This window comes from Dermacentor variabilis, chromosome 3, assembly GCF_050947875.1.
Source record: "Dermacentor variabilis isolate Ectoservices chromosome 3, ASM5094787v1, whole genome shotgun sequence".
Lineage (NCBI taxonomy): Eukaryota > Metazoa > Arthropoda > Arachnida > Ixodida > Ixodidae > Dermacentor > Dermacentor variabilis.
This window is the reverse complement of record NC_134570.1, coordinates 222,313,417-222,340,993: the sequence shown is the minus strand read 5'-3', so window position 1 is coordinate 222,340,993 and position 27,577 is coordinate 222,313,417. Positions and strand designations below refer to the sequence as shown.

The 27,577-nt window shown below is 49.6% G+C and overlaps 2 non-coding genes across 2 annotated transcripts; both read right to left on the bottom strand.

Annotated features, from left to right (window-relative positions):
• Nucleotides 1-2,420: 2,420 nt before the first annotated feature.
• TRNAR-UCG (transfer RNA arginine (anticodon UCG)) lies at nucleotides 2,421-2,493 on the bottom strand. Its single transcript has one exon. It is a non-coding gene; the product is annotated as a tRNA-Arg (tRNA).
• A 22,079-nt stretch (nucleotides 2,494-24,572) lies between these two features.
• On the bottom strand, nucleotides 24,573-24,645 carry TRNAR-UCG (transfer RNA arginine (anticodon UCG)). Its single transcript has one exon. It is a non-coding gene; the product is annotated as a tRNA-Arg (tRNA).
• Between the last annotated feature and the right edge of the window lie 2,932 nt (nucleotides 24,646-27,577).

The window sequence follows — 27,577 nt, the reverse complement described above, 5'->3', positions numbered from 1 at the left end:
GCTAACATTTTAACATCTTGTTTGAAGTGCTCCCACGCTTCTGCATAACTATTGAATTCTGTCTCGAACCATCCGTGAAGGCTATCGTTAACACCCATAAAACATAATTCATCTTCTCAGTGCTTAACATTAAATATCCACGACTCCCAGTTAAAACCGGTCGGCTTTTTCGGACCAACTACAATGTAGACTAAGCTGTGATCGGTAAAGGAAACATGATTCACTTCATATAGAAAACACAATGCTATTAGATCCGCTGAAACGTAGGCGCGATCCAACCTGGCACGACTATTTCGCTGATAGTGGGTGAATGGTGGCGTCTCTGCATTCGACATCACATCCCCAACATCCGCTAAATTGTATTTTTCTATCGCTACGTTCAAAGACTGGACACTTGCATCATGAATAGGTCGGCTTCCAATTCTGCCTGTCTTTTACATTACAGACGCAATTGAAATCACCCATCATCACAACAATTCGATCACACTGCAAATGGTTTTCAACACTTTCAAAGAAAATCTTTCTGTCGTTCACTTTGTTAGGCGCATACAAGCAAAGGACGCGCCACTTAAAATCACAGAAACATAAATCTCAAGCAATAAGCCCACCACTATCGTCTGTGTACGCAGTTTCTACTGAGAGGCCTAAAGCGCTTCACAGTAAAAGCGCACAACCACCTGAAGTTCCGCGTGCGTGCGAAACACATACGTAAGAAGGTGACCTAAATGAATGCAACATTTGATCCGTCCCTTCTTCACTATCGACTTTTGTTTCTTGTACACCGATTACGCCAAGGTTATTTTTCCTGAACAGGCGACAAAGTTGATATTGCTTGCGCCTTCCTGGAAGGCTTCGAACATTAATTGTACGAAATCGTAAGGCTGTGTCTAGATGTATTTTCATGGTAATGTGAGCAGGCGCGTCATACTAAAGTCTTTCTTAAACAGACTACCAGGCCAGAACTGACACTCACTTCGTCCGCATGCGACGTCAGACTTTACGTCCTCCTTCCTCGTATCCAACACTTCTTTGTCCGCATCGGTCAAAAATAATTTTACAGTCCCCTCCCCCCTCCCCCATCGCAGTACTCACACATACTGCTCGGGGCTCACGTCGGTCCCGACGCTGGCCCTTTCCTGCCCGTGGGGATATTAGGCGTCGGCTTGAAGCTCGACCGGCGGCCACTCAGTGTTTTCGCAAGAGGTTCCTCGTGGATCGCTCCACTTGGTCCTTCGTCCCTTTTCTCGGTAGCTTCGAGTGGACGTTTTACCGGACCCGCTCCTTTAAGCGGCTCCGTCGTGTCCATGGGACTTGCAGAGTGTCCGAGCGATTCCGCAGGCTCGTTGCTTGTCTTGTTTTGGTCATTCTTTTCCGCTTGGTGCTCTTTTTCTTCAGCTCGAGCGGGCTTCTTCTCTAATTCTTTGGTGTCCACTCTCTTCGCTCGTTCACGGGTGCCTTTCTTTGGATCAGGACGTTGCACCACGCCACATTTTCCATCCCTCTCTTCAGCATCGAATGCGTCCATTGTGTGCTCCTGGATGACTTCATCACTTTTGGATGGTCCCGCCACACTCACGTACGTTCGTAGGCACGAGCTTTCGTCGTGCCCGAAGCGTCGACACAAAGCACAGCGCGGTAAGCGACACTCTCACCTGATGTGACCTGTGCGGTTACATCTCAGGGAAAGCGGGGCACGCTCAGGCGCAACCAGCAGTGTCATGATTCCGGCGAACCGAAGTTGATGCGGCAGGTCGTCTATGTTAATTCCAGGTTTCAGCTTCATCAACACGATGCGGGTTGACGAACCTTTATCGGTGATGCCTCGCACCCGCCAGCGTTCCTTGAACACCTCCGTAACCTTCCCGAAGGGCGTGAGCGCTGCGCGGACGTCGTCATCTTGCACGTTGTGAAGGAGTTAGTAGAGCTTGAGCCGCACATCCTGGCTGGCTGGGTTAACCACCAGGCAGCGACGCTCCTTAACCGTAATGTATCCGAGGGCCAGCATTTTCTTCGTGGCATCTGGGCTTCCGAAAGTAACTGCCCACACGTGGTTCATAGGGAAAGCCCCCAAGACGTCAACCTCGGGAAGCAGACCCAGACGAACCAGCGTGTCTCGAAAATCTTCAACTCGGTAGGGCCTTGCCTTCACGCCTCCGTGAAGAAAGAGCGTGTTGGCCACGCATGGTCCTGTAGGCAGAGGCGGCAAAATAACTTGGTAGTCCTGGCAATCCATAGTAGCATTCCTGTTACCGCGGCTCGTCTTAGCCGGGAACACCGCTCCAACGGAGCAAGTCATTCTGCGACCGCAGCGAACGGTGGCCGGAAGTTGAATGATTAGGCCACGCGGACAAGTACGCCTCGGTGGTGCAGAAATGTTTAATACGTATTCTTCAATATATAAATAAAAAGTATTCAGAGAACGTCCGCGACAGGACTCGAACCTGCAATCTTCTGATCCGAAGTCAGACGCCTTATCCATTAGGCCACGCGGACAAGTGCTCCTGGGTGGTGCACAAATGTTTAATACGTATTATTAAATATGTAAATAATAAAAATATAAAAAAACAAAAAAGGCCACGTGGACTTTTTTAATATTTATTGCCGGTCTTCGACATTGTACAGAGCACATAATACAGAACAAAATTACAATACACAATTAACAACTACAAAACATTCTGAAAGGACATACATAATTAATATTTGGGGTTTTACGTGCCAAAACCACTTTCTGATTATGAGGCACGCCGTAGTGGAGGACTCCGGAAATTTTGACCACCTGGGGTTCTTTAACGTGCACCTAAATCTAAGCACACGGGTGTTTTCGCATTTCGCCCCCATCGGAATGCGGCCGCCGTGGCCGGGATTCGATCCCGCGACCTCGTGCTCAGCAGCCCAACACCATAGCCACTGAGCAACCACGGCGGGTGAAAGGACATACATGCCATCAGTCCTATAAGGATTGGCGTTGTCTAATTATTATTTTTTTTTTTCAAACCTGTCAGAGGTTCTATCCTCGACATCCATTCGGGTACGCATTCTTGTATTTTCTTTATTTCAATGAAACTAGACATGCTTTCACGGAAATAAGTACGCGCAGGCCTAGTGTCTGGGTCGCAGTAGTACCCTGACATCCTTGCACGCCATAAACTATGAAGGCCTTTGAGCATTATTAGGTCGAAGGGAACCCCGTCGTCATTCCCTACCGCTAAGTACCTGATGCCATGCGGATTTTACGGTAACTCCTTCTTCATTGTTCTCTGTAGAACATCCCAGGAGAACACCCCGGCCCAGCAATGCAAAAAGACATGGTCTATTGTTTCAGGTTGCTTGAAAATCAAGCAGTGCGAGCCCCAGGGTACAAGGAAGCCACGTTCTTCCATGAATGTCTTCACTGAGAGTGTTCTTGTGTGCACTTTAAAGAGTGCCTTTACCCCAGTAGGCAGCTCCATATTTTTCACTCTCTTAAGGACATCCTGTCCTGATCTTCAGCTGTATAGCGGTCTGTACAATGGCTATGGAAATACAATGTCGCGAACATCTTTATACAAGGTTTTCCTTTTAACGTCGCATAAATACTCAAAAGAAAAACGCACAGGAAGAAAGCGCACACTATGTCCAACTTCCTTAATATAGCCACGAGGCGTTCCGAGCATACTATCGGTAATAACAATAAGTGCCGGCAAAGCGCCTATCAACCTGAGCTGGCATACAGTACGCAGAAATGGATTACGCACATCCCGAAATAACAAGAAATCTGTTGACAAGCTGTCGTACAAAAAGATGCGCCAAGCCGAGCCCCCTTTCCTACACGTGCCTGAACAGATTGGTTTGGCTACACCTTTCCCAGGTAGAGCCCCAGATAAACACCACGAACACTCTGTGAAACCTTTGCACGTTTACCCTTGAACAGTACAACGTTTGCATGACGTACCACAACTTCCTAATAAAAAACATGTTACACACAGTTGGTTTTCGCAAAAATGGACAGGTTGAATCCTTTCTACCTGTCTGCTTTTTCTCTTGTTTCTTTTGCTTGGTTCGTCCAGTATTCGTCGCTATTTTTGTAACTGTCCATGGGGACATCTAGATAGTTGGTCGGGGTTTTCGTCCAGCTCATATTTGCAAAATTGTCCGGGGCCGAAGACCACTGTCCATGCAACAAACCGAGGGACTCTCCCCAGTTCACTCTACTGTCCGTCACATCACAAAAATTTTTCACTACCCGTATTGTTTCGCTCACACTTTCAATGCTTGTACAACACACCACGATGTCATCTGCATATGCCAAGAGCTTGATTTGTGTGGCTGCCAAGCTGTACCCGCGTATTTGCTCATTCACAGTTATTGCCAAAAACATAGTTTCTATGTAAATGCCAAACAAAAGAGGACTGAGAGAGCAGCCCTGACGCACAGAACGCATGACATTAATGGGGGCCCCCAATGATTTATTCACAATTAAGCGTGTTGTGCAATTCTGGTACGCCAACGCCACTCCCTTAGTGATGATGGAACCAACATTAACGTAATCCAAAAGGGCAAACAAAATATCATGAGAGACAATCAAACGCTTTCTCGAGGTCGAGCTGGAGCACCGCGACTCCGCCCGAGGTGACGTCACAGCACTTCAGCACGCACCGCATCGTGTGAATGTTAAAAAAACATGGACCTTCCTTTGATACCACACGTTTGGTGATCTGCGACTATGTCCTTTATGACGCTTTGAAGTCTGGCAGCCAAAACTTTCATAAAAATCTTATAATCAACATTGGTTAAAGATATTGGCCTGTAAGATGTTACTAGTATAAGTTTCTGCGCTTGGTCACTCTTAGGGATGAGCATGGTATGAGCTCTTCCAAAAGAAGGCGGCAAAGTTTTGTTAGCATACGCATCATTAAGCAACTCTGTTAGCAACGGCGAAAGTTCTTTCCTGAAAACTTTATATAAACACGCGCCCAGACCGTCAGGTCCAGGTGATTTGCCTTGGTTCAAATCATCAATCGCTGTTTCAACTTCGCGTTCTGTTATTTTCCCTTCCAATCGTTCTTTCGTATCGTCACTCAGTCGCGGCATGCGACATAGAAAGGCTTTTCTGAACTCGTCTATATTCACTTCTTGAAATGCAAAGATCGACTGGTAATACTCTAGAAATGCTCGGACTATGCTCTTACTATCGCCGGAAACTGTGCCGTTCCATAAAATCATGTCGAAATGATTCCGTCGTCCTTGAGCTTTTTCAAGTCCCAGCGCCCGTTTACTAGGCGTCTCCCCCGCACTAATGCATTTGCTCTTGCTCGCACAATCGCGCCATGATACCGTTCCTTCTCAAGCTGCTTGATTTTTCTTTAGTGGCTCCTACACCTTGCTTATACGCCCAGGCTCTTCGCACTCAATCGCTATCAGCTGCTTAAGTGTCTTTCGTAAGCCCCTCTCTTTCATTTCATTCTCAAATCGTAAGCAGCTCGATCTTTCTAAAGCTTTCATTTTTACGTTTCGTTTGAAGCATTCCCATTTCTCTGCTATTGTTTCACTATTTTCCTCACTTTCCTGACGGCCTCATGTACTGCCTCTACAAATGGCTCGTCCTTTAGTAGTAAGGCGTTCATTTTCCATAGGTCCCAATTAAAATCTTCTTTCTTCCTCTCCGTGCCTATATGACATTTCAACAAGCAGTGATCAGAAAACGGTACTGGTGTCACAGAATAACTATGGTACTTTGGAATCCTGTCATGCGATACGTATATGCGATCTAAACGCGCATGACTACTTCCTTGAAACCACGTGTACATGACTTCCCACTCCCCCTCCAGGCACTCAGAGACATCGTCCAGTTCATTACCATTAATTAGCTTAGTCAACACACTACTGCTTTTATCGCGAGTGCCAGCATTATTGACTCTATCCCGAGCCCTCAAAACACAATTGAAATTCCCCAACAAAACTATGCACTTATCAGTGCTAACATACTGAAAAATGTTCGCAAAAAATGAGGCACGCTCTTCCACAGCATTCGGCGCATATTGCTCATGACTCTGAATTCGAGTTCAAGAAAAACAAAATCACAAAAGAACGATCCTTCCGGATTGACATGAAAATATATTTTTAACAAGGCCAGGCAACTTCTGAACAAACAGAACACAACCGGCGGACGTCCCTACCGCGTGGTTCACAGTCGCATAATATCTAGTCATGAAACGCCGCACCATGCTCCCGGTCTCCTCCTCTCCGTCAACCTTTGTCTCCTGGACAGCTAGAACGTCTAGGTCGTGGTCAGTGGCCAATCGTAGGACTTGACTTTGCCTACGCCTAGCCGCCAACCCTCTTACGTTTAGTGTGGCAATAGTGAGTGACGGATTAGGCGCCATGGTGAACTAAAGTATAAGGTTGGCCCTGAGCATGGTGCTTACCCTTTACGACCAGCCCTCGGCTAGCCGCCTCCGGGACCACCTGTCTTCCCGGTGGTGTTCGTCTGCTGCACTTTGTCACCAGGCCTTCCCTCGAGCGGAACATTTGGCTTAGGCTTGAAGACCGACCACCTCCTTAGAAGCGTCTTCGCCGGCAGCCCGTCACTAGTGCAGGATGTCGCGTTGTTCATGCCTCCGGCCTCGTCACGGGGGCGCTTGAATGTGGCACCGAGACATCGGTAGCGGCCACGCCCAGTTGCATCACGGACTCGTCGTCATCCCGTTCAGCTTCACGAGCGCCTACCTTCGCAGGATCTTTGCCCCTTCCGTCTCTTGCAGGCCCAGTAATCTGCTCAGCGACTTAGACGACCTTGGCGTAAGCGACCTCCGGAACCCTCATGGTACTTGTCATCGGTGAGGGAACTTATTCTCCGGCTCCCTTAGCAGCTTCTTCGGTCTCGACTGCATTTATTACGTGTACTGCTGCCTCTTCACTCGCCATTTGGGCCAGGCGCAGTAGCGTAAGTCTTGACGCACTGGGCGTCGACTTGCCCGAAGCGTCTGCAACGCGAGGAGCGCGGCGCCTTAAAGTGCCGCCTGACGTGCCCCGTGCCTTCGCAGCGTAGGCATTGCATCGGACGACCGGGCACTACCACCAAGGCCAACTTCCCTGCAACGCGTATCTGGTAAGGAATATCTACCACCTTCAATCCGCCCTTCAGCTTAAGAAGGCCGCTGGCTTAAAGCCGCCAACGCAGTCCGCACGTCTTCTTCTTCCACGCCGTGCAGCAACCAGTGAAGCCGGAGCTTCACCTGCTTTTCCTGAGGGTCGACGATAACACATCGCCGCCCCTTAACCTGAAGCTCTTTCAAGGCCAGCAGCCGCTTTGTTGCAGCCGCATCACCGAGGGTCACTGCCCAGACATGATTCACTTGGTACGCCTCAAGGCACACAACTTCTGGCAGCAGGCCCGTGGCCTTAAGAGTATCCCTAAAGTCCTCGACCTTATACGGCCTCGCTCGTACATCCCTGTGTAGAAACACGGTGCTATTAACAATTCGACATTTTGGCAGCTGAGGCAAAATCAACTGGTAGTCCGTTTCTTCGTCGTTGCTGAACCTGTTTCCGCGGCCAAAAGTAGCCGCTGTCACTGCTCCACTGGAGCCCATGATTCTGTGACCGCTGAGCTCGGCTGCCGGAAGCAGAATGTGGCCACGCGGACAGGTGTGCGTCGGTGGTGGAGAAATGCTCAATGCGTATTCTTCAAGGTGTAAACAAAAGATATTCAGAGAACGCCTGCGATAGGACTCAAACCTGCAATCTTCTGATCCGAAGTCAGACGCCTTATCTGAAAAGGTATGAAAAGGTAGAAGCCTATTAGAAAAGGCTGTGATGTGTGGTGCGCGACGTGGTGCGGGGCTCGGGACGGTCGAGAGCAGACGACGCGGAGTGCACGCGCGCCGAGCTGGAAGGAGGAAAAACGACGACGCCGAAGAGCGCCCGGCACATGAACGCGCGGCGCAGGAAAAACAACAAAAGAAAAAGCTACCAATGAGAAAAAACCACGGGGCGTCGGGCAGCCAATTAGTAAATGCCAAATCGGCCAGACCACGACAAAAAGCGTGGTGCGCTGGCAGAACGGGGGCGACACGCAAGAGGACACGCAGGGAGACGCCGGGGAGACGCCAGGATCGTCCCAGGAAACGACGGCAGGAGGAGGTCAACCACCGGAGCGGGCGTTGAAGACGGGCCGTCGGGTTCCGGTCCCGAGCCCACCAGGACTTCACCCGCCCGGGGCCTCCTGCCAACCTGTTCCTGTGCGTCGCCCGTCTAACTGAGCGTGCCGCCAGCTCCTCAAGGCCGGTGAGCTTCTGCGCCAGTGGGCAAGACGAGAACAGTCGGGCTTCGGGCCCGAGTTCTACGCCAGCTGCCCGGCCAGAACGCCACCCCCGTCTGCCGTGCCGCCTGCTGCTCGAGGCCGGCGTTCGAGCTTCCGTGCCCGTGGGCGAGAGGGGAGCAGTCGGGCTACGGGCCCGAGCTCTCTGCCCGGCCAGAACGCCGCCGCCGTCCAATCCTGCCACAAAGCCGCCAGCGTTACCTCGCCTCGCCAGAGCTGGCGCGCTCCCGGTACCCGGTCGGTCAACCTACGCCGCAACCTTTGGTGAGACCGGCGCCACCCCTTCTGCCAGCTTGTCGCCGCGTTGCCGTGTCGAGACTGCGACGCGTCCCCGCCCTCGTGGCAAGCCCGAACTCGCACCCTCGTTAACCTCGTGCAAGCCCTATAAGAGCGTTCCTTACCGCAATGTTTTTTGAGTGTGTATTTCAAGCATGTTTTCTGTTTCTTTTTATTTGCTTTATGCTTCTTTTGTGTGTTATTAAAAGTCTTTGTGTGTGTGTCCAAACCAACGGCTTCGTCCTCAATTGGGTTCTCGGAGGCTCCGCCTAAGAGAACCGCTAAAACATTGAGAACACGAACCTTTGCCCATAAGTGGGTCATCACAAATTGGCGTCCGCGACAGGACAAAGCCGTTCGTTTGGATCCTTCTTCTAGCGGCTAGGAACTATGGCTAGCGCACGAGACTTGTTAGCCTTAGCCGAGCGCATGGGGCTAGAAGGTGCGGAGTTGAGGGAATGGATAAACGAGCAGGAAGCGCGTGCGCGAGAAGAGCAGGCAGAGGAGCGCAAGGCTAAACAGCAGCAACTTGCGCTTGAGGAAAAAAATTTACAATTACGGCTTAAAGTCGCAGAGGCAGAGAGATCAATGTCTGGAGCGTTATGGTCACGGACCGGCCAGTGCACTCTGACCAAAAAGATATACGTCTAGTCCGCCTCATGTGGGAAAGGGTCACCTGAAGGAGCCGATGCTTCGCTTATGGCTCTTCACGGACTTTTGACCTCGGACTTGGTGACTTCAGCTTGAGGGTTTATAGAGTGTTTTGTGATAGCCTTTGATGCTACACTTTTTATTCTATAGAGTTTGTTGTGGTGTTTTTCAATTACTGTCTGTCTTTGATCTGTATGCTCAGTGAACTGTACTGTGAGTTCTTGTGAACGGACCATGACTGTGACTGTAGTGTTGTGAACTATGTCGCGCACTGAGCGGCAGTTTTTCTTCTGAAAAACTTGTTAAAAAAGGGGCTTATGTGATGTGTGGTGCGCGACGTGGTGCGGGGCTCGGGACGGTCGAGAGCAGACGACGCGGAGTGCACGCGCGCCGAGCTGGAAGGAGGAAAAACGACGACGCCGAAGAGCGCCCGGCACATGAACGCGCGGCGCAGGAAAAACAACAAAAGAAAAAGCTACCAATGAGAAAAAACCACGGGGCGTCGGGCAGCCAATTAGTAAATGCCAAATCGGCCAGACCACGACAAAAAGCGTGGTGCGCTGGCAGAACGGGGGCGACACGCAAGAGGACACGCAGGGAGACGCCGGGGAGACGCCAGGATCGTCCCAGGAAACGACGGCAGGAGGAGGTCAACCACCGGAGCGGGCGTTGAAGACGGGCCGTCGGGTTCCGGACCCGAGCCCACCAGGACTTCACCCGCCCGGGGCCTCCTGCCAACCTGTTCCTGTGCGTCGCCCGTCTACCTGAGCGTGCCGTCGGCTCCTCAAGGCCGGTGAGCTTTTGCGCCAGTGGGCAGGACGGGAACAGTCGGGCTTCGGGCCCGAGTTCTACGCCAGCTGCCCGGCCAGAACGCCACCCCCGTCTGCCGTGCCGCCTGCTGCCCGAGGCCGGCGTTCGAGCTTCCGTGCCCGTGGGCGAGAGGGGAGCAGTCGGGCTACGGGCCCGAGCTCTCTGCCCGGCCAGAACGCCGCCGCCGTCCACTCCTGCCACCCAGCCGCCAGCGTTACCTCGCCTCGCCAGAGCTGGCGCGCTCCCGGCGCCCGGTCGGTCAACATACGCCACGACCTTTGGTGAGGCCGGCGCCACTCCTTCTGCCAGCTTGTCGCCGCGTTGCCGTGTCGAGACTGCGACGCGTCCCCGCCCTCGTGGCAAGCCCGAACTAGCACCCTCGTTAACCTCGTGCAAGCCCTATAAGAGCGTTCCTTACCGCAGTGTTTTTTTTTTAGTGTGTATTTCAAGCATGTTTTCTGTTTCTTTTTATTTGCTTTATGCTTCTTTTGTGTGTGATTAAAAGTCTTTGTGTGTGTGTCCAAACCAACGGCTTCGTCCTCAATTGGGTTCTCGGAGGCTCCGCCTAAGAGAACCGCTAAAACATTAAGAACACGAACCTTTGCCCATAAGTGGGTCATCACAAAGGCATGTACATGCAAAAAACCCACCTTGGTCTGCTTGACCAAGGTGGTTGATTAAAAATTCTTCACTTTTACCGATTCATCAAGCGCCAAAATTCAATCTGGTGGCTTGGTTACACTACGATATACCTAGCGCATGTAGCTTATGCTCTCTATAAAGATTTCTCTGGCTGACTTTGCTTTGGGGTCCGCATGCCTCATTGCCATTCTTGTGATCGAAAGGCTATGTAGCCCCCGTATCATGATCATGCCATAGGGGAAGTTGTTTCGATTGTGTACTGAGAGATATGGAATTCCGGTGGTGTTATCGGTCACTCTTTCTTCAAGGTTCGTTGGAAAACATCCAAAAAAGAACACTGGATCCAAACAATCAAAAAACGTGTGTTCGATTGTCTCTGGTTTCTTGCACAATAGGCAGTTTGTTAGGCCACGCGGACAAGTGCGCCTCGGCGGTGCACAAATGTTCATACGTATTCTTGAAGGTGTAAATAAATATATTCAAAGAACGTCCGCGACAGGACTCGAACCAGCAATCTTCTGATCCTAAGTCAGATGCCTTATCTATTAGGCCACATGGACTTTTTTTTTTGCCAGACCTCGACATATCACAACAACACACATTCGTTAGATATATACAACAAAAAATATACAAGGAGACCAAACAAAAAGGGAATCAATACAAAAACCGAACAATAAACAGCACTATACACATGCGTTGCCGTCCGCTACCGTAGCATGACATGGTCTCATTAAAATTCCTTGAGAGCTGTCAGAGGTTCAACCCTGTGCAGCCATTCAGGAACAGGCTGTTGCAACTTCTGTACTTCCACATACCGCTGCATGCATTCCCGGAAGTAAACACGTGCCGGTCGGGCATCCGGATCACAATGGTAGCCCGCCATTCTTGCGCGCCACAAACAGTGGAGGCCCGTAAGCATGATGACGTCGTACGGTAAACCTTCCTCGTCATTTACTGGTAGAAACCTGATTCCGTGGGGATCTATCGTTAACTCCTTTTTAAGAGTTCTTTGCAACACATCCAAGAAAAAAAAGACCTTCCCAACAATGGATGAAGACATGATCTAAAGTTTCCAGTTTTTTACAAATAAGGCAATGCGTTCCATGGCATGTAGAACCGACGTTGTTCCAGGAAGATTGTAACAGGTAAAGTGCCGATATGTAATCAAAAAAATAATTTCGTGGCTGGTTCAACTGACATCATCTTCACTCTTTTCAGCACGTCTAGGCCTGGGCATCCACAGTACACGGCTCTGTACATGGGTACAAGCAAGGCATTGTTACACAAATCCCGATAGAGCGTTTTCCGTTTTGCACTCCACAAATATGCATTCGAAAAGAGAACGCGGAAAAAGGAAACACTCTAAACTATTTCCCGAAAGAAACCACGGACTGCTCCTGGCATTATTTCGGTACCTACAATGAATTCGGGAAGTGATCTTGACAGCCTCATTTGGATCACGGTGCGCAGAAATGGGTCGTTTGTGTCTCGAAAAAAGAACAACCTGTTCACCAGTTGACACACGAAGAGGTGCGCCAAACCCAGACCGTCATCCTTCACACGCCGGAAGAGATTATCTCTGCTGCATCGCTCCCAGCTCGATTCCCACACGAATACAGCGAACACGCGGTGCAGTTTCTGCACATTATTCCGTGAGCACTGTAGGACCTGCATAACGTACCAGATCTTTGTCACGAGAAACATGTTGCACGCTGTAGCTCTTGCGAACATTGACAAGTGACCGGCGTTCTATCGGTCGGCTTTTTCTTTTACTTCTTTTGTTTGCTCCTTCCAGTATTCGCTACTGTCCTTGTAGGCATCAAGGGGTGCGCCAAGGTACTTAACTGGCGTGGTGACCCAGTTTACGTTCGAAAATTTGTCTGGTGTAGACGGGCATCTTCCATGCCAGAACCCCAAACATTTCTGCCAGTTAACGTAGCTGTTAGTGATGTTACCAAATTTTCTGACGATACTAACAGTATTCAATACACTTTCCTTATCTTTACAGCACACAGCATCATCGTCAGCATATGCCAATAGCTTCACCTCTGCTGACTGAAGACAAAACCCCTTAATACATTCATTTTAGATGATGGCCTGACAGCGTTTCTTTGTAGACACAAAACACGGGTGGACTGAGTGGACAACCCTGGCGAACGGAGCGCTTCACGTTAATGGGGGCCCCCAACCTCTGATTAGTTATAAGTCTGGTATAGCAGCTCCGGTACGCCATTGTCACCCCCTCAGTGATTATGTGGCCAAAATTAACGCGTTCGAGAATGGTGAGCAATATCTTGTGAGAAACGCAATCAAACGCTTTCTCCAAGTCAAGCTGGAGGATCGCTACTGCATCACACATGGCGTCACAACACTCCAGCACACACTTCATCTTATGAATGTTAGTAAAAATGGTTCTGCCGCGAATGCTACACATCTGGTGTAGGCCGACTACTTCCGTAATAACTGATTGCACATGCCGTGCCAGCACCTTCAACAATAATGTGTAGTCGCACTTAGTAAGCGCTATGGGTCTGTAGGAGGAAAGTTGTTTGAGCTTTTCGGTCTCTTAGTACTTAGTCTTAGTAGTCTTAGTACTCCGATTAGTACTGTATGCGACTGGCCAAAGGATGGCGGAAATATTTTCAGTTCGCAGGCTTCATTGAAAACTGCGGCGGTTAAGATAGGCGCATGGTGGCCTTTAAACGATTTGTACCAAGCGGCACAAAGACCGTCTGGACCTGGTTACTTGCCAGGGTTCAGGTCTTCGATGGCCTTCATGACTTCATGTTCTGTTATTGGTCGTTCTAACGTTTCTTTATCTTCGCTCGACAGCTGTGGCATTCGCTGCAAAAATAGATGCTTAAAACATGCATGTTGACGTGCCTGAATGCAAAAAGCTTTTGGTAATGTTCAAAGATCGCACGCCCTATGTGATTGCTATCGGTTAATACAAGCCCTTCATATTCTATGGTCTCATTCTGCTTACGTCTGGAATGTTCTTTTTTCTAGTCCCAGTGCTCTTTTCTTTGACGTTTCCCCGCATGTTAGTCTTACCGCTCTCGCGCGAACGAGCGCGCCTCGATAGCGCTCTTCGTCGAACACTTCAAATTTTTTCCAGCAATGTTTTTGAATCCTTTGCTCTGGCCTTTTCTTCATAAGGCAGTTCGCTAGTTCTTTCAGTTGCTTACATTTTAATGGTTTGCTTCAACAACTCCCATTCCACGCCAAACTTTATAGAAATGTCTTCTGCAAATGAATTCAGAGCAGCCACTACTTTTTCGTTAAAAAATTTATACCGTAGCAGCTCAGCATTCATTTTCCACAGGTCCCTGACGAATTTATTTCGTTCTTTCTTGCTGCCTACCCTGCAGTTTACCAGGCAGTGGTCCAAAGATGATATGGCAGTAACTGCATAGCACTGGCATTTTTCAACTAAATCATATGAAAGATAGATACGGTCTAAGCGTGCGTGACTTGTGCCCTGAAAGCGAGTGTACATCACGTCTCCTTGAGCCCGAAAACAATTTCTTTTTTAAACACTTTCTTTTAAATCTTTTAATTCGAATTCATGTGTAATCTGCGCCAGGATATCACTACTTTTGTCGCAAACCACGCGACGCGTAGACTTATCCTCAGCGTTCAATACGCAGTTGAAGTCGCCTAAACAGGCTATCATTTTGTGCACATGGAAATGAAGCTTTACACTCAAAAAGAAATTACCCCTCTCCTGCACACTATTAGGCGCATAAATGCGATACACGCGCTATTGACCATTAGAATAGCTCTAGTCACAAAAGACAAGTCGACCAGAAGTGCACGAGAAGTAACCCTCTATGACAAGACCAGGGAGCTTCCTCACGAACAGCACACACCCTGCCGAGGTCCCTAAGGCGTGGCTCACTAGCGTATTGCAGTTATACGTGAACACTTGCACCATGCTTCCGGTCTCCTCCTCGCCGTCTACCTTTGTTTCTTGCACGGCTAAAACGTCGAGGTCGTGGTGCACTAGTAGTCTGTAAACCTGACTCTGTCTCCTATTGGCGGCCAAACCTCGAACGTTATTGTGCCGAGGCTAAGCGACGGGTAGCCATTACTGATGTAAACCGGAGGGCAGAAGGCTCGGAGCATGGTGCTCTCCTTAACGGCTAGCTGTCCCCTAGACGCCTCCGTGGCCAGCCGGTGGCCATCATCCGAGTTCACCTTTGGTCGACTTCGCGGTGACCCTACGGTCAGCCTCTAGGTTCGGCTTAGGCTTGAGGGTGGAACGCCTTCCGGGAAACTTCTTAGCGGGCGGTGCCTCGGAGCTACCACAGGCCTTTCCGTCGATTTTCTCCTCCGGCTGCAGGGACCTCTTGACCGGTGCCGATACGCCTTGGACGCGGGCGCCAACTGGGGTCTCATTCCCTTCCTCTGCCTGCGTAGCATCTGTAGCAGGCTGGCGGCTCTCATTTTCTGGCTGGGCCGTCCTCACACTCTCCAATGTAACTGCTGGCTCGTTTGGGGGAGGGCCGTCGTTGCGTCCTCCTTCAGTCGCCACCGTCACCCCGCTCGTTTCTCGCGCCACGTTGCTGTTTCCAGCTCCCTTGGCCGCTTCCTTGGCCTCGGTCACGTCCATATTGTGGTCTGATGTCAATGGTTCGCTCTCCGCCGACCCCGCGGCTACTGCGTATGAACGTACACAGTCCGCGTCATTGTGTCCGAAAAGCCTGCACCTAGAGCAACGGGGAACCTTATATTCTCGACGAACATGAGCAGAGCCCCGGCAGCGCAGGCACTGCATGGGGTGACCTGGGGCTACCACAAGCGCAAGCTCGCCGGCTACGCGGATCTGGTGGGGCAGATCGTCAACTTTCAGCCCAGTCTTCAGCTGCAACAGCGCTGCTCGAGTTGTCGAGCCCTTGTCGGAAACGCCATTCGCTCGCCAGCGCTCGCGGCTCACCTCCGTCACTTTGCCAAAGGAGGCCAGCGCGGCCTTCACGTCTTCGTCATCCACCCCATGCAGAAGACAGTGGATACGAAGCTTCACTTGTTCCTTGGAGTCGGTGACCAAGCAGCGACGCCCCTTCACCTGCAGCTCCTTTAGTGCCGCCAGCTTTTGAGCAGCCTCGGGTGCCTTCATCGTTACGGCCCATACATGGTTGAAATGTTATGCTCCAAGGGCGACGATGCCAGAAAGCATACCAAGAGCTTGAAGCGCATCCCGAAAATCCTCGACGCGAAAAGGACGAACACGAGCGTCGCTGTGCTCGCCCTATCGCATAAGAGCGCGCATATCTTCTTGATAGAGGCCCGGTTGCATGCATTCGAGCTTCGCAAATTTTTCCAATGATGTTCTTAAACCCTTTTCTGTGGCCTTTTCTTCATATCTGAGTACGCTACTTCTTTCTATTGCCTTCATTTTGATGGTCTGTTTCACCAACTCCCATTCCTCACCAAGCTTCATAGAACTGTCTGTTCCAAAAGAACTCAGAGCAGCCACTGCTTTTTCGTTAAAGGTTTCATCCCGTAGCAGTTCTGCATTCAATTTGCAGAGTTCCCAGACGCACTTGTTTCGTTCTTTATTGCAGCCCACCCTGCATTTTACTAGGCAGTGGTCAGAATATGATTTGGCGGTAACAGTATAGCACTGGCGTTTTTCTACTAAATCATATGAAAGACAAATACGGTCTAATCGTGCGTGACTTGTGCCCTGAAAGTGAGTATACATCACATCACGGTCAGCCCTAAAACAGTCAGCCATATCTTCTAATTCGAATTCGTGCATTATCTTCGCCAGGATGTCACTGCTTTTGTCATAAACTACGCGTCACGTAGACCTATCCTTGGCGTTCAATACGCAATAGAAATCGCCAACACATGCTATCGTTTTTTGTACAGAGAAGTGATGTTTAGGTTCAAAAAGAAAGTTGCCCTCTCTTGCACCGTATTAGCTGCATAAATGTACAACACGCGCCATTGGCCATGACAATAGCTGAAGTCACAAAAGACAATTCGACCGGAAGTGCAGGAATAATAATAATATTTGGGGTTTTACGTGCCAAAACCACTTTCTGATTATGAGGCACGCCGTAGTGGAGGACTCCGGAAATTTTGACCACCTGGGGTTCTTTAACGTGCACCTAAATCTAAGCACACGGGTGTTTTCGCATCTCGCCCCCATCGAAATGCGGCCGCCGTGGCCGGGATTCGATCCCGCGACCTCGTGCTCAGCAGCCCAACACTATAGCCACTGAGCAACCACGGCGGGTCGAAGTGCAGGAAAAGTAACCCTCTTTGACAAGACCAGGGAGCTTCCTCACGAACAGCACACACCCCGCTGAAGTCGCTAAGGAGTGGCTCACAACAACATAGTAGTGAGCCACGCTACAGACCAGGAGCATAGTCTGCACCATGCTCCTGGTCTCCTCCTCGCCGTCTACCTTGGTTTCTTGCACTGCTAAAACGTCGAGGTCCTGGTCCACTAGTAGTCTATACACCTGAATCTATTTCCTTTTGGCAGCCAGACCTCGAACGCTTAGCGTGCTTAGGCTAAGCGACGGGCTGGTAGCCATTACTGATTTAAAGAGGAGGGGAGAAGGCCCGGAGCATGGTGCTCACCTTAACGCCTAGCTGACTGCTAGACGCCTCGATGGCCATCCGGTGGCCGTGACCCGAGTTCGTCTCTGTTCGGCTTCGCTGCAAGCCTACAGTCGGCCTCCAGGTTCGGCTTAGGCTTGAGGGTGGAGCGCCTTCCTGGAAGCGTCTTAGCGGGCGGCCTTAGCGGCCTTTCCGTCGACTTTCTCCTCCTGCTGCAGGAACCTCTTCACCGGTGCCGAGACGCTTTCGACGCGGGCGCTAGCAGGGGTCGCGTTGTCCTTTTCTGCTGCCTCCGTAGTATCAGTAGCCGGCTGGTGGCTCTCATTTTCTTTCTGGGCAGCCTTCACAGTGTATAGTTTGGTTTCTGGCTCGTCGGGAAGAGGGAAATGATTCGGTCCGGCTTTAGTCGGCGTCGTCGTGACGCTCGGTTCTGCCGCCGCATTGTCGTTTCCAGCTCCTTTGGCCGCTTCCTCGGCCTCAGTCACGTCCGTCATGTGGTCTGATGTCAACGGCTCGCTCTCCGCCGACCGCGCGGCTACTGCGTGTGAACGTACACAGTCTGCGTCGTTGTGTCCAAAAAGCCTGCACCGGGAGCAACGGGGAACCTTACTTTCTCGACGAACGTGACCAGAGCCCCGGCAGTTCAGGCACTGCACCGGGTGACCTGGGGCTACCACCAGCGCTTGCTCGCCGGCGACGCGGATCTGGTGGGGCTGGTCGTCAACTGCATTCCAGCCTTCAGCTGCAGCAGCACTACTCGGGTCGTAGAGCCCTTGTCGTAAACGCCATCCACTCGCCAGCGCTCCCGGGTTACTTCCGTCACTTCGCAAAAGGAAGCCAGCGCAGTCTTTACGTCTTCGTCATCCACCTCATGAAGAAGCCAGTGCAGACGAACCTTCACGTGCTGTTCTTTAGGGTCGATGACCAGGCAGCGACGCCCCTTGACCTGAAGCTCCTTCAGTGCAGCCAGCTATTGGGCCGCCTCGGCTGTCTTCATCGTTACCACCCATACGTGGATGGTACGCTCCTAGGGCGACGACACCAGAGAGCATACCAAGAGCTTGAAGCGCGTCCCGAAAATCCTCTACGCGAAACGGGCGAAAACGAGTGTCGCCGTACACAAAAACTGTGCTTAACACGATGCGTCCTGTTGGTAGCCGAGGCAAAATAATCTGGAAATCCTTATCTTCCTCCGTCGAAAGCCTGTTGCCGTGGCTAACAGCTGCATATGCCGCTCCATTGGAGCCCATGATCCTACCATCCGTTTAGCTCGGGAGCCGGAAGTAGAAAGAGGCCAAGCGGACAAGTGCGCCTCGGTGCTGAACAACAGTTTAATACGTATTCTACAAGATTTAAATAAAGAAATATTCAGAGAACGTCCGCGACAGGACTCAAACCTCCAATCTTCTGATCCAAAGTCATACGGCTTATCCAATAGGCCACGAGGATTTTTCTTTTTATTGCCGGTTTCATAACAAGTACACGATTGACAGCGATTCTCCGCTGCGATTGCAGAACAAAAAAGACAATTCAATGTGCGGGTGTACCTTGTCGGTTAATTTTAGTTTAAAACTGCTTAATGTTTGCAAGTTGTTCAAATGTTGGTAGCCACTGTGGTGGTTCGCTGAGCGCTTTATACACTTGGCGAATGTACAATACATTTTCTCTGGCCGGTTTTGCGTCAACATCCTCATTACGCACCGCCATTCGTGTTTTCCACACGCTGTGCAAGCACAGTAACATCATCATATCGCATGGCACGCTTTATGTCTCCATCAATAGCTAAAAACCGGATTCTAAAAGGTGTCAATGCAAATTCTTTCTTTATAGTGGTTTGTAGGATGTACCAAAGGAAGACTGAGTCCCTGCACTCCAGAAATATGTGCTCCATTGACTCGGGTTTCTTCCAGATGTGGCAATTAACACTCCAGGGTACAAAGATCCCCTTTTCCTGCAGCCATGGCTTGACAGGAAGAGTGCCAGTGTGCAGCATGAAAGAAAACAATTTTGTTGTTGCTCTTACGGGCATTTTTTAACTCGCTTTAACACATTCTGTTCACGCCCCAGTGCATATATTACACGGTATATTGGTGCTGGACACATGATATCGACTCAATCTCGGTATAATCGCTTTCTTGCGACAGTATTCAGGTATTCCAAAGAAAGGTGTGCGTTTACGAAACGGAAAGAACGTATTACTTCAAACAAAAAACCTCGGACAACTACTTGAGGTATGCCATATGAGGTCACTACATATTCTGGCAGTGCGTCACCTAATGGCGTCTCTACTACGCGCCGCAAAAAAAAAAACAATCGCTTACGTCCCGCAAGAACATGAAACGCGACACTACCTGTTTCAAAAATAAATGCGACAAGCCCAACCCTCCTTTCTGCACAGCATGAAACAGATTTAGACGACTCGTGCGCTCCCATCCTGATCGCCACACGAACATAGCAAAAACCCTGTGCAACTTCTGTACACACACTCGGGATATACATAAAACTTGCAGCGTATAAAACACTTTGGCGAGAAGAAACAAATTGCAGGCGTTGGCGCTCGCGAGTATTGAGTGATTCTTGCCTCCCCACTTCGTTGTTTGTGCTTTAGCCCGCTCAGTTCGTTCGGTCCATTGCATCGTGGCATCACGATAGTATTCCAAAGGAACAGCACGATAACTATTTGGAGTATCTGTGAACGGTACTGTTTCGAACACTGCAGGCCGGCTGTCCCGTTCACTGTGCCAGAAGCCTAAGCTTTCTTGTCAGCTTACGGCACTCGCAGTGAGACTGCAAAACATTCTTGCATCCTTGACTGCCTCCCGAATGCTCTCTTGGTCAATGCAAATAAGTGCGATGTCATCTGCGTAAGCTAGTATTTTTACTTCCTGAGGTAAAAGACGGTAACCGCGAATGTTTTCGTTTTCTCGTACCATCAAAGAGAAAGGTTCAACAAAAATCGCGAAAACTAAGGGCGACAAAGGGCACGCCTGGCGCACACTGCGTAATACTAGTATATATTCACTGAGTTTTTTGTTGATTATAAGGGGAGCAGAACAGTTCTCATAAGCCATGGTAACTCCCTCCTAATCACTTTACCTACTATTATGTGTTTTAACAAGACAAGAAGTATGCTGTGAGCAACCTTTTCAAAAGCTTTTTCTAGGTCTAACTGAACCACTGCTACACATTCGAGGTTCACGTCACAGCAATCCAATATGCTTCTAGCGACGCGAATATTCGAAAATATTGGTCTCTTTCTTATACCGCATGTTTGGTGGGGGCATAGTATGGACTTAATAACTGACTGCAGCCTTTTTCCGAGCACCTTCATGTAGATTTTATAATCCACATTCGTGAGACTTATGGGCCTGTATGCAGTGACAGGTTACAGCTTTACCGTATCGGTAGATTTCGGTATAAGCACGACATGACTTTTCCTGAATGATGGCGGCAAGAGCTTAGTTTCATGAGCTTCTGATATTACACAGTGCAATACCTCGCTTATTTCTGCCTTGAAAGTTTTGTATAAAGGTGCTCCTAGGACGTCTGGTCTAGGCGCCTTTCCTTTACCCAAGTCTTCGATGGCTTCTTTAATTTCGTTGGCAGAGATTGATCTCTCGAGTCCCTCTTTTATTTCATCTTGTAATTTCGGCAGAAGCAACAGAAAGGTGTTTACAAACTCGTCTGTTACAGACACCTGGCTATCCAGCAACGCTCGGTAGCGTTCAACGAAAGCTTCTTCAATTACTTCTTGGTCTTTGGACATTGTGTTGTTAAAACAACTTGGTTTATTTATTTTCTTGCAGGCATAAACCTTTTCGTTACTGAGCGCCTGTTTAGTTGACGCCTCTCCCAGCCACATTCACTGGGCTCGTGCTCTTATCGCAGCTCATTCATAACTTTCAGCATCCACCCTTTCAAGTTCGCGTTTAGTTTTTCTAATTTGTTTCGAAAACAATCCCGGTATTGTGCACTCCACGTTTAGAAAATAATCGAGCTCTCTTTGTTAAGCTTGATGACGTGTCACACAAACCCTCTCGGTCGCATTTATTTTCACTTCAATTTTAAACTGCTCCCATAGCTCAGCCCAATTTGATGTCGCATCTATTTGCATTCCGTCAATTTTTTTCCTTTTAAAGTTTTTACAAACCACTCATCGTTTAAGATCATTTCATTTATTTTTCACAGCTCCCAGTTCCCACTCAGATCCTCTATGCTTCATGCCCAATGTACACGTTACCAGGCTGTGGTCACTGCAGCTCACGTGCTTTACTGCGTAGCTAGTGACCGTTCGCGCTAGGTTTTCTGATACGTACAAACGATCAAGTCGAGCGTGACTCTACCCTTGAAATTGAGTAAAGAGAACACTGTTGACGCTTAAAATGCTTCCAACGTCTTCTAAATCATAGTCTGGCCCGATTACACAGAGTTGATGCGCACTTGTATCACGTATTATTGTACTGGGCACCCTATCTTCGGACGTGCAAGCAGAATTGAAGTCTCCAAGGAGAACAACGTTTCTTTCACGCGCCAGGTGTGACTCAACATAGTTAAAAAAAATCTTTCCTATCAACAATTTTGTTTTGAGCGTACACACAGACAATTCGCCAATCAACATCATTCAAAGAGAAATCACATAGGACCAATCGCCCATCTTGGGCCAACATTGCACTTTGCGCAACAATACCAACTGAATTAAGTAAAAATAAAAAATAGCGACCAGCCTTACCTACTCCATGACAAACACAAATGATGTAACGCGATTTAAAAACCTCTACCATTTTGTCCGTTTGCTCTTCGCTTTCAATTTTAGTTTCTTGAACAGCAAGAATGTCTATGTCATTTTCCAGCATCAGGCGACTTAATTGTGCTTGTCGCCCTCTAGCCGTTAACCCGCGTACGTACGTTAAGCGTACCAATACATATTGCTATTCAATGATTATTTGTCATTGAAAGAAAAGAGCAAGCGCAACCTGCAATACATTTCTGAAATCAAAGTCCGTGACGCTTTACCGAAAAATTCTGCACTATCATAAGCTCCATCTCATGCGGCGAAGCCATGACGTTTCCCACTGCGCTACTCATCATTTGCTTGAAAGGTTCCGCAGCACCTAGTCGCTGCTAAGCCTTCGACCGAACAGCACCCCGCTACCGCGGGGGAACTGTCGGCGTCGTCAGCTCACTGGTGGAACTGTCCGCGTCGTCCGCTTATCTGGCGGATCAGTCGGCGTCTGCCGATCACCTGGCGGAATGGTCGTCGTCGGCTGCCCTCAGGTGGAACTTGTGGCGTCTGCTTCCTCTCAAGCGGGACGTTCGGCTTGGGCTTGAGCATACACCGCCGGAAAGAGGAAGCCTTCGTGGGTGGCCCTTCGCTGCTGACGCCGTCGTTTTCCTCAAGCCTCCCATGTTCGTCGGGGATTTCGCGAGGTCTCTTTGAAACGGCGCCCGCCTGGTCCATTTTCTCGCAGGATTCTTTGATGAAGGCAACGCCAGAGTTACCCTGTCACAGAACGCCCTCGGCATCCACCGCGTTGCCCCCACTTTCACACACTGTAGAATTTGCTGCAGGCTGTTCACCTTGCACTTCATTCTTCACCCCGGCCTCGCTACAGCCCTTGCTGGGTTGGTACTTGACGCTTGCCATTGTAGCGAAGTGACGCAGCCGTTAGATATCCGACGCACCAGCTCACCAGGGAGACGGAAGATGAAGGGGGATGAGCTCTGGCAGGGGCAAGTCCAAATCCACAGGTACGACGAAGAGAGGTAGTATTCTAACAACTAGGTTTATTCATTTGGTATTTTACCTTAAGTTTTCACTGTACAAAAATATCTACACACAGAACGATGTCATACCCGTTGTCAGCCGCCGTGGTTGCTCAGTGGCTATGGTGTTAGGCTGCTGAGCACGAGGTCGCGGGATCGAATCCCGGCCATGGCGGCCGCATTTCGATGGAGGCGAAATGCGAAAACACCCGTGTACTTAGATTAGGTGCACGTTAAAGATCCCCGGGTGGTCGAAATTTCCGGAGTCCTCCACTACGGCGTGCCTCATTATCAGAAAGTGGTTTTGGCACGTTAAACCCCATAATTTTATTCTTTTTATCCGTTGTCGTTGGCCTGCCTGACGGGCCTGGTCTCCCCTGGTGAAGTTGCGCCGTCACTTGCTGACTGCTCAAGACTACCCCAAACTATTCCTTAAATAAGTTTCTCCAGCATCCAAGGGACCCGCGGACTGGTGGGAGGCGCAGGCTTCTGCACCAATGAGTTATTGCATTACGCCGACCGATCAGGCAGGCCGACATCATCCAGTAAGCGTCAGAGTTCAGAGTCAGAGAAATAGTCGCGTCAACACTCCGTCTACAAAAGCACTCTCACCATAACTAATCAGCTTTTGACAGCAGAGTGTGGGAAGAGGACGCGTCATGTGCACGTGTGATGTCGGGCGCGGCGACGGCAGCAGCACGTGCCCGCGGCGCCGTCGCGTTTATTTGTGCACAAAAGTTTCCCTCCGTGTCGTGGAGCCCACAAAATTCACGGAAAAAAACCAAAGAGGCCCGCGGTATACTCTTTTCGCGACACTATGACCACTGGCTTTTCTTGCGCGCTTCGTGGGTCTCCGCCCACTCCAGCAGTCTCTTCCGCACCCGCTTGATCCATCAAGTGCTCGTCTAATGCGTTCCTTCGGCCAGACGCGGTCACGTCAGAGTAGCTTCTCACGCATTGGGTCTCCTCGTGTCCGAAACGACGACAGAGGCCACAGCGTGGCACACGGCACTCGCGCCGTATATGGCCGGTGCCGCGGCATTGGAGGCAGAGTTCTGCCTTGCACGATCACGAGCGCATGGTCCTCTGATACTCGTAGCTGATGCGGGATGTCTTCCATGGTCCTACCAGCCTTCAAGCGTAGCGAGACCAGCCGCGTGTGAGAACCTTTGTCGCCGCTCCCTGGTACTTGCCACCGCTCCCTGGAAATTTCGGATACCATACCGAATGTCGCCAAGGCTTCTCTGACGTCCTCGTCGGGGGTCGTGTGAAGCAGCCAGAACAGCTTCATTCTGATTCCTGGTTGCAGGGGTCAATGGCGACGCAGCAGAGTTCCTTCACGCTGAAGGCCTTCGCCGACAGCAGCTTCCTTTTGCCTACTTCGTCCTTGAAGTTTATAACCCAGACATGGTTCATCTGATAGGCCCGAGGGCCACCACCTCCGGCAACAGCTTACGACGCCTTAACCATTAGACCACGTGGACAAGGGCTCCTCGGTGGTGCACAAATGTTTATTACGTATTCTTCAAGGAGTAAATAAAAACTATTCAGAGAACGTCCGCGACAGGACTCGAACCTGCAATCTTCTGATCCGAAGTCAGACGCCTTATCCATTAGGCCATGCGGACTTTTTTTATTTATTGTCGGTCTTTGGCCCAGATAAAAAACGTACAAATTCACAGATAATCACAACACACGCTCTGAATATGTTAAAAACGACCGCTGAACTTGGGTGGCCGCGCATGTGCTAAAATTCTCTTATCTCCAATACTAATTCCACACATGGCAACTACTCTGGGATGCACTCCAGCAACTTTTTTTCCTCTACAAAGTTCCTTATGCTCACTTTAAAATACTGGCGAGCATCTCTTTCATAGAGATCGGTGTGCCTTACTGCCATTCTGCGTTTCCAAATGCTATGCAGGGCTGTAAGCATGATCATATCGAATGGGGTACCGTCGTCACTTTCTATTGGCAAATAGCGAACCCCATACGCATCTGGGGTGAAATATTTTTTGATTGTGCGCGGGAGCACATCCACGAGGAAAACAGCATCCCAGAATTGCAGAAAATCATGCTCAATTATCTCCTTCTGCCTGCAAATTGTACAATGAGTGTCCCAGGGAACAAAATGACCTCTTTCAGCCAGCCACGGTTTGACAGTCAGCGTTCCGGTGTGCAATTTAAAAAAGAACGTCTTAGCGCCTGACGGTAATAGCATCGCCTTAACGCGCTTTAGAATATTGTGCCCATGGCCAGCACTGTAAAGAAACCGATATTAGAACCCGGGGACAACCACATCACCCAGGTCCTTGCACAGTTTTTTTCCGGTTAACTTCACTCAAATACTCAAGCGAAAAACGCGCTGACAAAAACCTGCATGAAACCACAACTCAACGTAGAAAACCATAAACACCGCCTGGCAAACTGCCAGCTGAGGCAACCATATTCGGCAGGTGTTTGCCCAGGCGAATTTGGCAGACAGTGTATAAAAACGGGGTTTTTTTGCGTCCCTGAAGAAAAAGAAAGTGATTGACTACCTGTCTGAAATACAAATGTGACAATCCAAGTCCTCTATTTCGAACTCAAAAAACAAATTGGTGCGACTTGATCTCTCCCAAGACGATGCCCACACGAACACTGCAAACACACGGCGAATTTTTCTGGATGTGTACCCTTGAGCAATGCAAGACATGGAGGATATACCAAAGTTTGCTCACTAAAAATATGTTCAAAATTGTGGCTCTGGAAAACATGGACCAATTCCAGCCATTCCATTTGTTTACTCTGTCCCGAAGCCTATCTACTTCACTCCTCCAGTAAGATTCACTGTCTTTGTAGCACTGAAGGGGAACACCCAAGTATTTCACCGGAGTCGTAACGAAACTCATGTTGGCAAAGGTGTCTGGGGCCCCCCGCCAATCCCCGTGCCAGAATCCCAGGCACTTACCCCAGTTTACCGCGCTTCCGCTCACAGCACAAAAACTTTTAACACATTTGACAGCCTGTGTTACATTCCAAATCAGTGCAAAACACAACAATATCGTCTGCATAAGCCAAAAGGCGGACTTCCACCTCGTGCAGTTTAAACCCTGGGACACAGTCATTCTCCATGACACTCAAACAAAACGACTCTGCATACAAGCAAAACAACAGCGGCGAGAGAGGGCAACCCTGACGCACCGAACGCTTAACTTGGATTCGCGCTCCGACCACCTTGTTGACAACGAGCCGCGTCCAGCAGTCCCGGTGGGCCATGGGAACCCCCTCCCTAATTATTTTACCCAAATTCACATGATCTAGAATGCACAAAAGAATGTCATGAGGCACCCGGTCGAACGCTTTTCTGAGATCAATTTGGAGCATTGCCACTCGTGCACCCGTTGCATTAGAACACTCGAGGATACTGCGTGCTACGTGTATATTTGAGAAGATAGTTCGGCCTCTAATGCCATACGTTTGATGCGGTCCCAAGAGCTTCGAAATGACACTCTGCAACCTCTTGGCTAAGATTTTCATCATTATCCCCCAATTATCTCCATTAGTGAAACAAAGTGGGCGGTAAGAAGTTACTCTTCGCAGTACAACAGGATTTTTCTGACTTAGGTATAAGAACAGTGTGGGAGGATGAGAAGGACGGGGGTAATACTTTGAGCTCGAATGCTTCGTTGTATACATCCGCTAAGGCTGGTGAGGTCGCCCCTTTGAAACCTTTATAAAAGGCAGAAGTTAGACCTTAGGGGCCCGGTGACTTCCCCGGATGCATACTTTCAATAGCACTTTTCGCTTCCTCTTCTGAAATCGGTTCTTCCAATATTTCTTTCGTACTGTCATCTAGCCTTGGCATCAACGACAAAAAGTCCGTATTTAAACGATCAATGTCACCTGAGCAGTCGGAGAATCAACCACTGTAGTGCTCGAAGAAAGCGCGCTTGATATCTTCTGCGTCGCTGACTTTGCCGCGAATTTCCGCTATCTGATTGCGGGGCGCATGTCACTTTTCTGAGCCCAACGGTCTCTTTGACGGTGCTTCTCCCATTATCAGCCTTTCAGCCCTTGCTCGCACCAGAGCACCGCGGTATCTTTCGCTATCGAACTGTTCTATGTTATTCTTCAGTGCGCAAATATCGTCCATGAACATGCCGGGCATCCTACATTCCTCACTGATAAATTTTTCTAAATTCCTGCACACCTGTTTTTCTTCTGCTCCATTTTCTCTGCACATAGCACTCGTGCGCTCTAAAGCCCTGATTTTAACCACCTGCTTGAAGTTCTCCCATTTTTCCCCAGATGTCGTGTTACCAACAGCATGCATTTCTTCGAATTGCTTGATTACTACCGCCATAAACATTTCGTCGCTTAGTAATTTTGAATTTAACTTCCATAGTTGCCGCTCGAAACCCTTTTTCTTCCCTGCTGACCAAACAGTGATCAGAGAATGTAATCGCGCTCACATGGTGCTCCTTACAAAGGGGTATCAAATCAAAGCCTCACATACACTCTGTCAAGACGGGCGTGGCTGGCTGCCTGAAACTGGGTGTACTGTGTAGTCCTCCCACC